Genomic DNA, 15,551 nt, shown 5'->3' on the forward strand with positions numbered 1-15,551 from the left:
ATAATAAAAGGTCATTTCAATTAGTTTAGTTTCAAAGACTCAAAATGCAGCAGATTAAAAAATCAATGGAAAGTTGTGACAAATTAACCATTTGATACTCTTTCCTCAGAAAACTCTGTTTTATACAGAGCATACCATCAAGGCTGGCGACAGCACATAATGAAAATTATATCATAAACAAGAAAATACTGAGCATACATCTCCTCCCTTTCAGGCTACATCTGCCTGAATAAAGTTGGCCAATATAGGATCACTATATGAAATGAAGGATCCTTCAGTTCACCAAACTACAATATAGAAACAAGCATTTTTGTCACTTTTGGTTGTACAAGTGAATTAAATTCTAAAACACCCTATTATCAAGGATATACTTCGGTAATTGATGCATCATCAACAGACCATGGCATTGACTTGCTTTTAGATTGATCAAAGTCAAACTCCTTTGTTGCCATGCTAGCCTCCCTTCTACTACCAAGGAAAAATGCTGGTTGTTGAGGTGCTGGAAGAGTAACAGAGTAACTGTTAAGCATTAGAACTACTGTTGCCATTGTGGGTCTGTCAGTTGGATCTTCCTGGACACATAACAACCCCAGATGGATGCATCTAATCACTTCATTTCTCGAGTAAGACTCTGTCAAAGTCGAATCTAACAATTGCAACGGTGTCCCATCCCTCCAATGTTTCCAAGCCTGAAATAGTAAATTAGTCACGATAAATGCGCTTTAGTTCTACCTCTTTTATTTCTCCGCTCTCTATTTGATGTAAAGATACTAACTCTGTTAAAGGGGAAATACAATATATAATTTGCTTACCTAGCTCATGAGATCCTCAGCACCATCTGTTTGATAGAAATCGTTGTTCTTTCTTACCAGTAATGATCTCTAGTACTAAGACACTAAAACTATACACATCGAATTTCACTAAGAATTGCCCATGGATAGCATATTCTGGAGATATGTAACTACTGTGTAATAGAGATAATATTACTATTAAAGATAACAAGAAACCATTGAAAATTAATTGGAAAAGTTTACACATTAATTTATTTAAGGCTAACCAATGGGTTCTCCAGATGTTATGCCTAGAGCTATTTGGTATACCAAATGAAGAATGCATTTGTGATATAAGAAAGCCCAAAGACGCATTGTAACTTTCTGCTGTGATTTCAAGTAGAAATTTGCAAACCATCAGTAGACATTTTTTCCCTTTCCTGATGATTCAACAGTTAGGACTATATAATTAATGAATGAATTCATTAATATGCTTTCCTCAAGTAGTAGTCAAAACTTACTATATCCCAACAATTCTATTTGTATTCACTTGAGTTTGATCAACTCCAACTATCCTTGCCATGCCAAAATCAGAAATTTTTGGGTTCATATTCCATCTAACAATATATTGTTAGCTTTAAGATCACGATATATAATTCTCAATCGAGAATCCTCATGAAGGTAAAGCATTCCTAGAGCGATGCCTCTAATTATCTTATAACGTCTTGATCAATCCAATTTTGCTTATCTTTTAGGGTTTGCATATGTCAAAATCAAAATCTCAAATTAAACCATTTAGGAGTTGAGTTCAAATGCATAATGAAGCAACTCTTCCCATCAAAAAAGGATGAATAAAAGAATCAATGTGGTCAAATGCAAAACAAGGATATTAGACTAATGAATCGTTGAAATTCATGGAGACAGTTCAAACCATAGATAAAATAGTGAAGGCTTTTGTTCATCACAAATTCATAGACGAGAATCTTTTCCTCTCCCTCCAAGCAAAATCCCTGTAGTCTAACCAAATTTCTGTGTTGAAGCTTGGCTACCAATACAACCTCATTCTTAAATTCTTCTGCCCCTTGCCCAGAGCTGTTTGATAGCCTTTTTAGCTATTGCTTGTCCATTAGGAAGTATGCCCTGAGAATATTCGTTAACAAATCGTTAAATCATCTGCTGAACCGACTATGTCTAAATAAATACAACATGAATACTTTGTAAACTTCACCAAATCCACCTTCGCCCAGCTTGTTATCAGTTGAGAATTTTTTTGTGGCTATTTCAATTGTCCCCAAATCAATTTGCAAGGACTCTACAGTTGTAATATCATCATTTCCATCTGCACAGCCAGAAAATAAATATTTAGTCTTCCGAAAGATTGCAAATATAGCATTTATGCACAGACAATGGGAAGTAAAAGATTGTTTGGATGGTTAATAAAATAGCTTTTTAAAGATTTACCATTATCTTCCGGTGGAGGGCTATTCTTCTTTCTTGCTCTCCTAATTAGGAGGCAATAGCCGGCTATGAAAAGCACTACAGCGACAACAATTGGAGCAATGATGGCTATGATTATTGAAGATGAAATTCCGCTTTTTCCTGCAAGAACAGTAAAACTTTTGTTTTGTACACTAGGATTCAGAAGTACTCAGTTCTTGTAAAAAGCTCAAATTTTTAGTGTAAAGTCAAAAAATAGCTATAAGCTGTAAAACAATCTGAATATTATCATCTCTGTTTTTCCCCTCAAAACATCTTTAGAAATGGTTTAATATAAATGTTAGAATTCTATAGAAAAAGGCAAAGAATTCAAGAGAGAAATTTTAAGAATTAAATTGTATTTCAATTGTATATTTTCCAATGAACAAGGGCTATATTTATACTTATAATACATGCTAGAATCATGCTAATGATTTATGCTAATGGCTAAAATCAAGCTTTGCTTGATTCAAGCCATGGATCAAACTTTGCTTGATTGTGGCTAACACCCCCTCAAGCTGAATGTGGTAAAGTAGATTCCAGTTTGAGATTGGAAACTAACTCCGTAAATCGTCTTGGGTGAAGAGCTGATGTAAGCGATTGGAATAAGACAAAATAGTTGATCCTGAAATAGAGTCAATGCTAACAAGAAAGCAAACGATGATATGCAAGTCAATGATGACGTGGCATCGATGACATGGCAAAGGCCAACAATGGCCTAGTAAGTCAACGATGACGTGGCAAAACCAACAATGGCACAGCGAGTCAACGACGACAAGGCATCGATGATGTGGCAAAACTGACAAGGCAAGGCGTGTGTGGAACGCGTGCGGAGGTGTGGCAAAGGCAGGGGATTGTAATGGCAAAGGCAGAGGTCCTAGACAGTGCAGAGCAATAAACCAAGATAGTAGTAAGTGCTATGCTTATTTGGTTTAATATACCAAGAAAATTCCCAGGAAATCGAAAAGGTCACAAGTAGTCCCATTTGAAACCCAGTTTTCTAAGACTATTATCGTCTTGGTGACAGAATTTTCCTAGACAAGCATATACCATAGAAATAGCAACTCGCTGTCCTAAACTTAGGCTCTGATAGCATGTTAGAACTCTAAAGAGAAATATAAAGAATGAAATTGTACTTTAGGTGTATATTTTCCAATATAAAAGGGTTCTATTTATACTTATAATACATGCTAGAATCATGCTAATGATTTATACCAATGACTAAATTCAAGCTTTGCTTGATTCAAGCCATGGATCAAGCTTTGCTTGATCGTGGCTAACAGTAAAAACAAAACATTAACAAATGAATAAAAATTTGGCAGTGCGTTCAACTTAGAATAATAAATAAACAAATGTATCTTCGGTAATTCAAAATGATAAAGCTTAATTTTACTTGAAATAATGAAAAAGAAATAGATTTAAATCAAAGTGCGTTAGTTCAACTCTACCTTCAGGGCTAGCTACAGAAACAGGAGGTGGAGGAGAGAGCACAGGCGTCTGTGGCGGTGGCGGTGCGGCAGTAGCTGTTTCATTATAAAACGGGTACAACTCAAACCGGCTATAACAACTTGGAAACAAAATTCTTCCTCCCACCTTATCAGACGGCAAACCTTCAAAAGATTGTTGAAGACAACTATTGTTGAAGACAACTATCACATTCAAGACTTGATAGGTCTGGTGTGCACTGTACGAGACAGTACAGTGTTTGAGAGGTTGTGAAATTTCCCTTTCTTGTAGAAATTTTTTTAGAAGAATCACCAGCCTGAGTTGCTGCTTCGTTCATTGTATTCCCTAGTAGCTGCTTAAACCGGGCTGCTTCTGTGACATTATTTACATTGGACAGAAAAATCATTGGGCTAGCGTCCATAGTAGAAAAGATAGACACGTTTGAGTAGCCAAAAAGGCACTCGTCGTACCATATTACAGTATCTTTTTGAACGGGACAAAGTTTAAGAGCATCTGAGGTAGCAAAATTGACAGAGTCTCGACAGGTGGTGGGACTGACATCACCACGGCAAAGAAAGAGACCATAGACCTTATTAGGGTCTTGGCCTGCGGTGGCGTTGTAGAAACCGTTGGAGAATCCATTCCTGCGGCTGGCATTAGAGACAAGTGAAGAAAGGACAAAATTAAGGTTGGATTGATAGGTGCTATTTCTGGAAAAAGTTGTTGCGTTTGGGCAATCGTGATTAAGGTATGTTGGGTCAGCTGCACTTGTCAAACCGGTAAGAAAACTTGCAAGATAGATCTGAACAAGAAACAACACGAAGAATTTCAAGGAAGGCATTTTGATTCTTAGGTCTTAGGCTCTTAGCTTCTCTTTGAGGACAACCTCGTATTAATATCTCTACCTAGTTCTTCAGGATTAATCAAATTTATTAAATAATTCGGATTCTATTAACAAATAGAAGAGATAATATAAATTAATTTTATAAATATATATAGTTTCCTCCTCATTCACAGCTTGATTATTCATTTTATTTTAATCTAGTCAATAAAGTTAAGTCAAGCCTATTAATTTCCATCTGTTGGTGGAAAAGGACAGAAATGGGTGAGTCAAATCTGCGGAAAATTAAACCTTAGGAACGAGAACACGTGTAACAGATAGTGACTTGAATGCATATTAAATGCCCAAGTTTTATTCCAGGCGGCCCATCCTTATCACATTTAACAGTGGGAAATTAATTCGTTAGACCCAATTAAATAGGGGTTTAGAACGAAAATTTCATGCGCGAATTGGGATTGTCTAATAATCCCTTATTATTGAATTTTATAAATATATTTAAATAAAAGTTAGAGTAAATGACATTTTTTCATCCAAGGTTTGGTGAATCTGCAAGTTCCCACCCATGGTTTCATAAATTCCAAATTTCTATCCTTAAATTAATAGAAAACTGTTTAATCTAACAATTAAAATGGTGAAATGGTCATTTCAAAGATAAAAATTTCAAAATCGCCCTCCACTTCTCAATTCACCCTATTAGAAAATTTCAAAATAACCGTTCCCTTCTCAAATTCACTCCATCAGAAAATTTTAAAATAACCTTTTACTTCTCAAATTCACTCCATTGACGATTTCAAGCCATTCCAGCCTATTCTTGGCGTAGTCAACCCCTCCCGGCACCACCATTACAATCCCCTCAACCCCCACATCAAAACCCCTAACCTCCCCACCTGATTGAACATCCCAATCGCTGGTCGTCGCTCTTAGTTTCAGTTGGCGTTTCATCCAAATTTTGGCAATCCTCTCACCGAAAACCACCTTAACACCACCAATAGCATCACCAACTTCCCCCCACCAAAACCCCCAATATCGCCGATCACAATTGCCTGTCGATCACAGTCGCCTCCCTTAGGTTTTCGTGTGTTGTCGCACTTTTCCAACCAAATTTTGACACCTCGCCGAGGTGCACTCTAGTGGAAAAGTTAGGGATTTTGGTGAGGAGGATAAGGGGATGTTGATGGTGGTGTCGAGGAGGTCCAATGGTGCTGGAATCAGGCTGGAATTTTGGCTTGGCTGGGATCTTCTGTGGGGGTTATTTGAGATAAATTTGAGATGTGGGGGTTATTTGAGAAAAAACTAATGATGTTAATTTAAGGGTGGGAGTCTGGAATTTATGAAACCATGGGTGGAAACTTGTAGTTTCGTCAAACCTTGGGTGGGAAAATGTTGTTTACTCTACAATTAAAAACCTACACATGCCAATCTAGCACACAATCACATATATGCGATTAATAGTCCAATTAAAGCTCTGACACCACTTGTAGGAATCGTGTCATGGCAAGCACGGAAGAACAAAAATTTTATTCTTGCCATGGCACGATTCCCTTACCCAAGATCACGATTTCGGCTAATTAATCAAAATAAAAATAGCAACCATGCAAGGTTATGTGATTTACCTCCATTGGCGGCTCCTCTTCTAGATCTCTCTAACTAGTCTCTATCAATCCAACGTAGGATTGAGTCCATCGGTATCCACATGAAGGTAGGCTCAAGATCACCCTAGGATAGACTACTAGATCAATCAAAGGGCTTAAGTGGTGGTGGCGGAAATTGTGTGAGAAAAACTCACAAGGTGGCTTGGGTTTTTGGTGCGAATGGGAGAGACAGAGGGAGAGAAAAAAAAACAGTCCAATTTATTTCAAACTATTTTTTGCCAAAAAAATATTCTTACTCAAACTATAAAAACCCTCTTCCTTTTATAGTGTAATTCAAAATAGGAATTCAATAAAAATTACAATCCTTGAATTCCTATCTTGGAAGGATTCCACTAATCCTAAAAGGAAAGAATAATATCTCCTAGAGAAATTATCCTATTTAAATATTAAATATTAAATCAAATAAATAAAACTATATATTTAATTCCATAAATATATATAAACAAATTAAATAAATACATTTATTTAATCCATATATATATATATATATATATTTAATATTTGGGTTTTTAATATATATATTTAATTAAATTAAATATATCTCCATATTAATTAAAATTAATATGAATCCAATTTTGCTAAATCCTCTTCCAATAAATTGGGTAATGGCGTCAACCCCTTAGCAAAATTACCAGAGTGCTATTTTCGCCCATAATGATGAAAATGCCTCTAGACTCCCAAATTATCGAAATACCCTTTTCAGCCCAAGGACAAGATTGTCCTTCCATTTCTATTTTTCACTTAACTACCTTGTATGTGTGTGACCCGAAGGCTCTTTACTTTGCCGACAGTGTCCCGATAACTAATTAAGCATCAAGCAATTAGTGCTTTCATACACCAATTAAGATTGGCCTATAGCAAGGCATCATGATTCCTTGGTAAGCAAAGAATTGACGATTAGGCTTACCTTGTCTACAGTATGGTTACCGTGCAATTTGATCCATTTCATCATCTTATATCTCATCAAGGTTTGAGATACAAAAATAGTGTCTACCTGAAAATGCATGTTCTATATTTGGTTTCCGAATCTGATGACTATATAAAATTGGATTTGAGCACCAACTCGATTCCACCATGGCCACTGATTTGAGGTTGTAGTTCTTAACCAAATATCTCACCGAGATAAGATCTCCTATAACCAAGAGTGATGAATCCTTTGTTAATCCACCATAGCCATAATGTACTTCTCGATGTAACCAATCACCATCGTTCTAGTAATTACTAAGAGAGACGGCATGATTTGGTGTCAAATCACATCGATATTTACACATGGCACTCTAGTGATTTCAAGTCAAAGCACAACATGCACCACCATCCGTAAGAGGATATATTCTACAGACACTGTGTTTGCTATCTTGTGTGGAATCCTCTGATGGGTTAGTCTTATGGCCACAAAATTAAACCTAAATACCGTAGTTAGCGGTAAGCAGGGTCGAATCCACAAAGAGCAAGACTAATGACCTAATGTATATTTGAGTTAACGAAAGAGAAATTGGCAAATTGATTGATTAAAACTAAGGAAACTAATTAGTTACAGGAAATTAAAAACATCAAATAAATTGCTAACTAAAACACAATATTAAAAGCGTTGCCGCTACGAATTTGGTTTGACTCAAGACCAACTCTCACAATTCCTCTCCTCGCTCTTCAATTTCCTAAACCTACAAGGCTAGGCAAATCAATAAAAATATCTCTCGGCAATCTAGGTATAATCTATCATGTCTCCCCGTCGTCTTAGTTACAGATCGATTAGTTAAAGACTATCATCAACTAGCCAAAAAATGCTAAACCTTTAAACACCACTAGTTGGTACAACGTTAACAAGTACAACCTATCAACTTATATCATCCAATCAACTAATTACGCAACAAATGCATTCCTAGTAGAAATGATATTAAATGCCAATACAACTTGATTGCAATCAGTACCAAAGCAATTTAAAGCCATAATCAACATTCAATAATCTCAAACCGACATTCTAATTATGCAAAAAGTTATATATCAACAAACGTTTTCAATGGATATTATCAATTCAGCACATCAAGCATCAGAATAATATTAAAGCATCGCAAACAAACTGAAACGAAAACTTAACCAAATGTCCAACATTTGGGCTCATCCAACTAGTCGAGAACTGCCAAGAAGATCCATGAGTGTCGATCTTGATCTCGCCTACACCGTAACAGGCAACTAGGAGCTCAGCTGCTCATGGTGGTGTTGACGAAGGTTGGAATGTCGGGAACGGAGCTGGTCATAGTGAAGAGGATGTAACCGATGACGAGATGATGTGAAGAAGGGATGAAAATGACCAAGGGAACTCCTGGAAGACTAACAGACGCAACTCGCCGAAATCCGGCGGCGGCTCACGGTGGCTCACAACGGCGATCGACGAAAAGTAGATCCAAGGGTGCAGGAAGATAGATTAGGTGATGGAGATGATGGATTTGCTGGTTGGAAGGTGAGATGTCGCCAAAAAGTGAGCGAAATCACTGCTGGAAGATGAAGAGGCGCTGCGGCGATTTGGCGAGATGGCAATTGAACGGCGGCGATTTGGCAAGATGGAAGGTAGATCTGACCGTAGGAAGGGTGGCCAGCACCTTGAGAAGCTGGATCGACACCGGAGAAGCTCCAAGGTCACCAAAAAATGAAGAGATTGATGGTGGGAGGCGTACGTCGCCAGAGTGCATTGAATGGCGGTGGAAGGTGGCCGATCGGCGTGAGAAGGTGAAAGGTCGCCGGCCTGGAAGATGAAAGGTTGATGGCCAGCGACCAAACTCCAGTGAAGAGGCTAGGGTTTTTGGGTTTGGCGCGTCCCCCGTTCACGACCTTTTACCAACAATTTATACACATTACGACAAATATCCATTTGCTCCCTACATACTGAAAAATGACAAAATCAACCCTAAGTCTTATGACAATTTGACCCCTTAACAACATAAATGAGACAACATCAACCCTAGAAAATAAATCACATCCTAATGTCAACTTACACAATCTCAAATTTCAATCCAAACATGCCAAATTAGTAAGAAAAACTCAAAATATGATTTTTATACATAAATTCATAATTTCTCTTAATTGTCTCAATATAACTTCAATTTAATTATACATAAGATCTTTTTATCACAAAATAGAGTTACTTTCATGACTCTAACAGTGGACTTGCACAAGCAAGCACCCATGCGTTGCACTAGGTTGATGCCCACAACATTTACATGTCAGATCTATCACTACCTTTCAATAGGGTTATTCAACATGATGATAGTCTCTTTGTATAATATGTGTCCTTGGTCAGATTTATACTATGAATACAGACGATTTTAAAAGGCCCACCATTTGTGCTAATAAGGTTCTCACAATTAAGATTTATAACACTTAATTCCCTCGTTACTGGTTTCAACCTTTCTAAGAACATATACTATTTTCTTTATACGCAATAAATAGATGCTATAGTATATATGCTCATAAGTAAGTGATGCCTTTTATTCATTTATAAAATGAGTTTACAAGAGCTAAAATGTTGGCTCTAGTGCACCTACTCTAACATTAAATTTACTGAAGGTCATTGCCAATAGTCAATATTTATATTGAAGTTAATTTAGCATCTCGTGCCATCAAAGAAAGAATTTGATATCTTGCTGAATTTATCTTCTACCAACACAAGATATCAAAGTTTTGGTCGTTCTCATCTTCAAGGCTTTCCCGTAAATATTTATCCAACTCAGATTTGGGCTCCAAAGCATGCCATCTAGCCCTTTGCTGATTAAACATAATCTTCATAAAGACTTTAGAAGCAACATTTGCATCTGTAACTTCAATCCCTCTTGCAATTTGAGATTGCTCACTTGACTACACATTAGGACTAGCCTTACGCAAACTATACTCCTCAAATAAAGAGAACAACGTGTCATTCACTTTTTTTTCTCCAACTTATCAGCATTAACAACATCATACACTTTATCAATTGCCCAATATGCATATTATAACTTGTACCTAGGATCCAATACCATTGCAATGAATATCATTAAGTTGATATTATCAACATTTGCCCAATATTTATTGTGTTTTACCTTCATCTTAGCTGCCATAAAACATAAGCCAGGATCATTATGTTAGAGTAGGTGCCCTAGAGCCAATCAATTATTGTAGAATTGACTCTTTGTAATTATGTTCATTAATCGATAAAAGACATTTTATTCTATATCATGTAAATCATATTGATATGTATTGATATATGTCTTCAGAATGGTAAAACCATAACGAGGGTATCAAGTGTTTGAAATCTTGATAGTGAGAACCCTATGATCACATACGGTGGCCATTCTAGAAATGTTCGTAGCCCTAGTATTATTTTGACCAAGGACACAGATAATATCATAAGGTTATGACAGTGTTGAACAACCCTATCAAAAGACAGTGACTAATCTCACTTGTCAAGGTTGTTTGCTAACAACCTGGTACAACACATGGGTGCTTGCTGTAGGCAAGTTCACTGAACTAACTCACCAAAGGATTCCATATAGATGGTAACCCCAGTGTCTATGGAATAAATCCTCTAACAAATGGTGGTGCATGTGATCCTTAGACTTGAGATCACTAGAGCACCTTGTGCACCGATTGGTGTAGTTTGACATTAGCCCAACATAGTTCTATTCAGAGCTATCAATACGGTGGTGATTGACTGCATCGAGGAGTATATCAAGACTATGGTGGATCGACAAAGGATTCATCACTCTTAGGTACAGGAGAAGTTATCTTACTGTGCAATTCAGTAAATGGCAATGATACTAAATTTGTAGCCCCAATGGAATTGAGTTGTTGCTCAATCCAAGTTATTATTCCGGTCATTGGTCCAGTTACTGAATACAAACACATCGAGAGTAACCGAGGTTAACACTATTTCTGTACCTCAATCTCGATGAGATAATAGATGATTAAAGGATTTGATTGCACGATAACCATATCATTGATAGGTAGCTATTTCGCTGAATCCGAATCTATCGGGTGGCCATGATGCCTTGCTAGGGGCCAATCTTGGTCTCTATGTAGTGAGACAATTAATTGGTGTTAATTGCGATACTACTCACTACCAATATGATGAGGAGCCTACAGGTCACACACTTAGAAGATAATTTAAGAATCAATTTATACAAGGGTATTTTTGTCTTTTAGGATGAAAGGGTATTTTGGTAATCTCACAGTGCAATTAAATTTGTGGAGGTTGTTGCCTATGTTTAATTTAATATTAAAATTAAATTAGTGAGATTATATTTAAATATATGTACGCATAAATCTAAATGAATTATTATTATTAATTAAATGTTAATATATTTCATATATATATATTGATTTTAATAATAATAATAATTAATTAAATATAAAATACCATAACAAGGGTGTTTGGATACAAGGGTGGATTAGGGTTGGAGCCCATGTCTATTCCATATAGGAATAAGGTTTTTAACTCATGCACTATATAAGTGCAACTTGAGTTAAAAGAATAATTCAATCAATCATTATTCAATTGAAAAGGAAAAGAGGCAGCCGCCCTTACCCACTCTCTCCCTCACGTCCAAGGCATAAGATTGAAGAGAAATTCTTTCTCTTCTTGATTCTTTTAAAAGCCTCTGATTCTTGAAGCCACCCCTTTGTTCTAGCAAAACAAGGGTTGGTTCTTCGGATTATCTTCGTATGGATCACCATTCGTGCGATTCTACATTGAATCAGTAGCAAAATAAATTCAAAGACACTTGAAGGAGCCTCCAAACGTGCATAAGATCTTTGATCCTTGGATGGATTGATATTATCTTTGTTGTTTCAGTTTAAGCATGCAATATATATATTAGACCTTGATCTTGGCGAAATCAGAGTAATCGATGGGCAATAATTTTTGTTTTTTTGCTGCCTCTGCTCATCGATTTACTAACAGTGGTATCAGAGCCTACGGTTTTGATCGTATATATTTTAATGGTATTTTTTATTGATTAACTGAATTGATTGTTGGATATTGCATGTTTAGTTTTTTTGACCTGTTAAAAATGCTTAAATTGATTAATACATGTGTTGGATTTGTTGAGGGATTTGCATTGGATCGTTTTTGTAATACGCACATGAACAGTATTATGGAAACTACGATTTGCGCCGCGGCACAATTCTTCTATGCTGTGGCATAGAGTTTCGTAAGCCTGGAACACGTAAGTGTGCTGCGGCAAAATAAAACTTCACTATGGCGTAATTATGGGAAAACGTTGAGCGACTGTAAGAGCGCATTTGGGCAACGGTGAAATAAACTTCATCGCGGCTTGATTATGTTACATGATTGAGCAATCGCAATTTGAGCCGCGACAAAATAAAACTTCGTTGTTTCGTAAAATCTTCGTAGAGGGCGGTAGCATAATAGAACTACGCCGCAACGTGAATACGACGATGTTGCATGCCAAATTGTAAAATTGTGTGATTGCGTCACAACATAAAAAGAATACACCATAGCGCAAACGAGTCGTCAGAGTGTGGGTTGCTTGTTTTGCACCACAATGAAATAAAACTTTGTTGCGGCACAAATTTGTTCCCATTGTGCACCATGGCATAATAAAACTATGCCATAGCATGAATGCTGCTATAACATTTTTTAATGCTGGATCGTCTGCAAAATTCAAGAGGGTAATTTTTATAAATCAACCCACCCAATTCAAAATTGATTATTTTGAATGTATGCAATAATTCTTGTTTGAAAAATTGCATGGTGCCCGGTACATAAGCCTTGGACCTGTGGTGAATGTTTTAAAGTATTTTTGGGTATGTCTGATTGTAAATTTTAAATAGGGATTGTGTGCCCTGTTTTTCTCCTACATTCTCAATGTACATTCTCTTCTCATCTCATTCCCCTTGAATGTAAATCGAGGTTTCTAAATTTATTGATGTAAAATTATTGTAGAATTAATTTCACTGTAAATTTAGTATGATGCATTTTGTAATGTACTTGAAGACAGAGCAAGGATGAGGCAATCATACTTGAAGACTCAAGATATTTATAATAAGACCCCTAGGTAACCTACCGATTCCTCTAGGCTCGAGGAAATCAGTTTTAGTTAGGCCATGTACCGACACGTTTCCTTAAATGCATAGAATGCATGCTAAGGGTGTATGTTATGACTATAACATGCTAATAAAGATAAAAACTGGTGAGACATAAAATAAAAACCTTCAAATAAAGTATATTAAGTCATGTGTATGCCTTCCATCACCATGGGTTTAATCAAACCACTGTTCGTCGGAACCTTGTTTGCCAAAGCGAAGGGTATACTTCTACCAGTGGGAGGTTAAAGTTCATTGGAGTTTTCCTTAATGGTGATGGGTTGACTTGAAATGATGTGTTTTGCTTGTTCGCTAAAGTGAAGGTTGATAAGCGAGTCATAAGCATAGTAGAGAAGTACACTTGTTGTGTGTACATGGCGACATGTAGTGTCCACTCTACTGATACTGAGAATCACACTTGAGGACGATGGCTAGGCCATTGAATTGTGTGATTGGCTTTTTGGCTTGCTTCACATTTGAGGTTAGTAGTAGGAGTTATCAACTGGTATGGATTAAGTTTGTTGGCCTACCGAATCAACCCATTTTGGCTTGTCCGCCAAAGCGAAGGTTTAAAATGGGCTAGATGGGATCTCAATCCACTAGGAAAGCAATGGGCTTTCTCGAGTTAATAGTGAGGACAATTTGCTTGAGGAAAATAGTGGGAGCGATTATTTAATAAAAGACCTTATTAAATAATAATAATAAACATTGTAATAATGTTTACTTATTCTGTACTTGTAGATTCACTAAAAAATTGAGATATATGATCCCATCATCACTGCGACAAATCATCGAACTGGGAAATAAATGGAATGGTGAGAATTTTGTTGACTGGTATGGAAGTATAAACAATATACTTCAGTCAAGCAATAGGTTATACACCATTGAGCAGGCTTTGTCACTAGAGCCTGCTAATAGTTCTATTCATGAGACTAGGTATGGATATATGAAGCATACACATGATGCAAAAGTAGAAATGACAAGATACATTGTGCTTGCATCAATGACACCATTACTACGACAATAGTGCCAGAAAATGGACTTGGCTTTTATTCTTCATTTTCTTCAGAGAAATGAGAGCATATGGTGTCTCGGTCACTGTTCAGATGCAAGATGGAAGAGGGTACCAAAATTGGCGATCATATACTCAAGTTGATCGAGTATATGAACAAGCTTGAGATTTTGGGATGCAGACTTACTAAGGATTTAGCGATACACCTAATATTACAGTCTTTGCTAGATTCTTACTCTCAATTTGTCTATGATTTCATTGAGGATGATAAGAAGAATACCCTTTCCAAGCTTCTGGATATGTTGAAGGCTACTGAGTCAGGCATGAAAATGTCAGAAACATTGACGTTGGTTGAAGCCAACTCAAGTGAAAAAGAAAAGACCCAGAAGTTGTTGGAAGGAGTTGTTGTAGATAGAAATGGTGTTTGAACTCACTGTGGGAATCCCAGCCACTGGAGGAAAGATTGCAAGGCCTTCCTAGCAAAAAGGAAGAAGAATGTTACTTCTTCGTTAGGTATGTTTTTTATTGAGATGAGCTTCTCTCGTCAACATCTTGGGTCATTGACACAAGATGTGGTACTCACATTTGTTTTGATGTGCAGGAACTATAGTAGAGTACATTGCTTCCCGAGGGAGAGGTGGACCTATCAGTTGGAAATGCAACATGTGATGCTATATTAGCTGTAGGATCTTATCGTCTGATTTTGCCTATAGGCTTGTTTCTTGGAACTTGATGATTATTATGATCTTTCTTTAGTTTCTAGAAATTATATTTCTGTGTCCACTTAGGACAAGTGAGAATATTACTTTACTAATGGATTGTTGTCCTTGACTATAAATAATATTCTTTATGGAACTATTTCATAATAATATGTTTTTAAAATAGACAATTGCTAGAGTAGATGCCCTAGAGCCAATCAATTATTGTAGAATTGACTCTTTGTAATAATTTTCATTAATCAATAATAAAAGGCATTTTATTCTATATTGCGTAAATCATTATTATTGCAATATGTATTGATATATGTCCTTAGAATGGTAGAACCGTGACGAGGGTATCAAGTGTTTCAAATCTTGATAGTGAGAGCCCTATGAGCACATATGGTGGCCATTCTAGAAACAGCCGTAGCCCCAATGTTATTCTGAAGTAAGGGCACAAATAATACGGTAAGGCTATCATAGTGTTGAACGACCCTGTCGAAAAGTCGTGACTGATCTCACTTGTCAAGGTTGTTTGGTGACAACCTGGTGCAACACATGGGTGCTTGCTGTAGGCGAATA

The 15,551-nt window shown here is 36.7% G+C and overlaps 1 pseudogene; it reads right to left on the reverse strand.

Annotated features, from left to right (window-relative positions):
- Window positions 1–359: 359 nt before the first annotated feature.
- Window positions 360–15,551, reverse strand: part of LOC116134774 — a 30,957-nt pseudogene continuing 15,765 nt past the window's right edge.

The sequence above is a fragment of the Pistacia vera genome, unplaced genomic scaffold (genome assembly GCF_008641045.1).
Source record: "Pistacia vera cultivar Batoury unplaced genomic scaffold, PisVer_v2 Contig291, whole genome shotgun sequence".
Taxonomy (NCBI): Eukaryota; Viridiplantae; Streptophyta; class Magnoliopsida; order Sapindales; family Anacardiaceae; genus Pistacia; species Pistacia vera.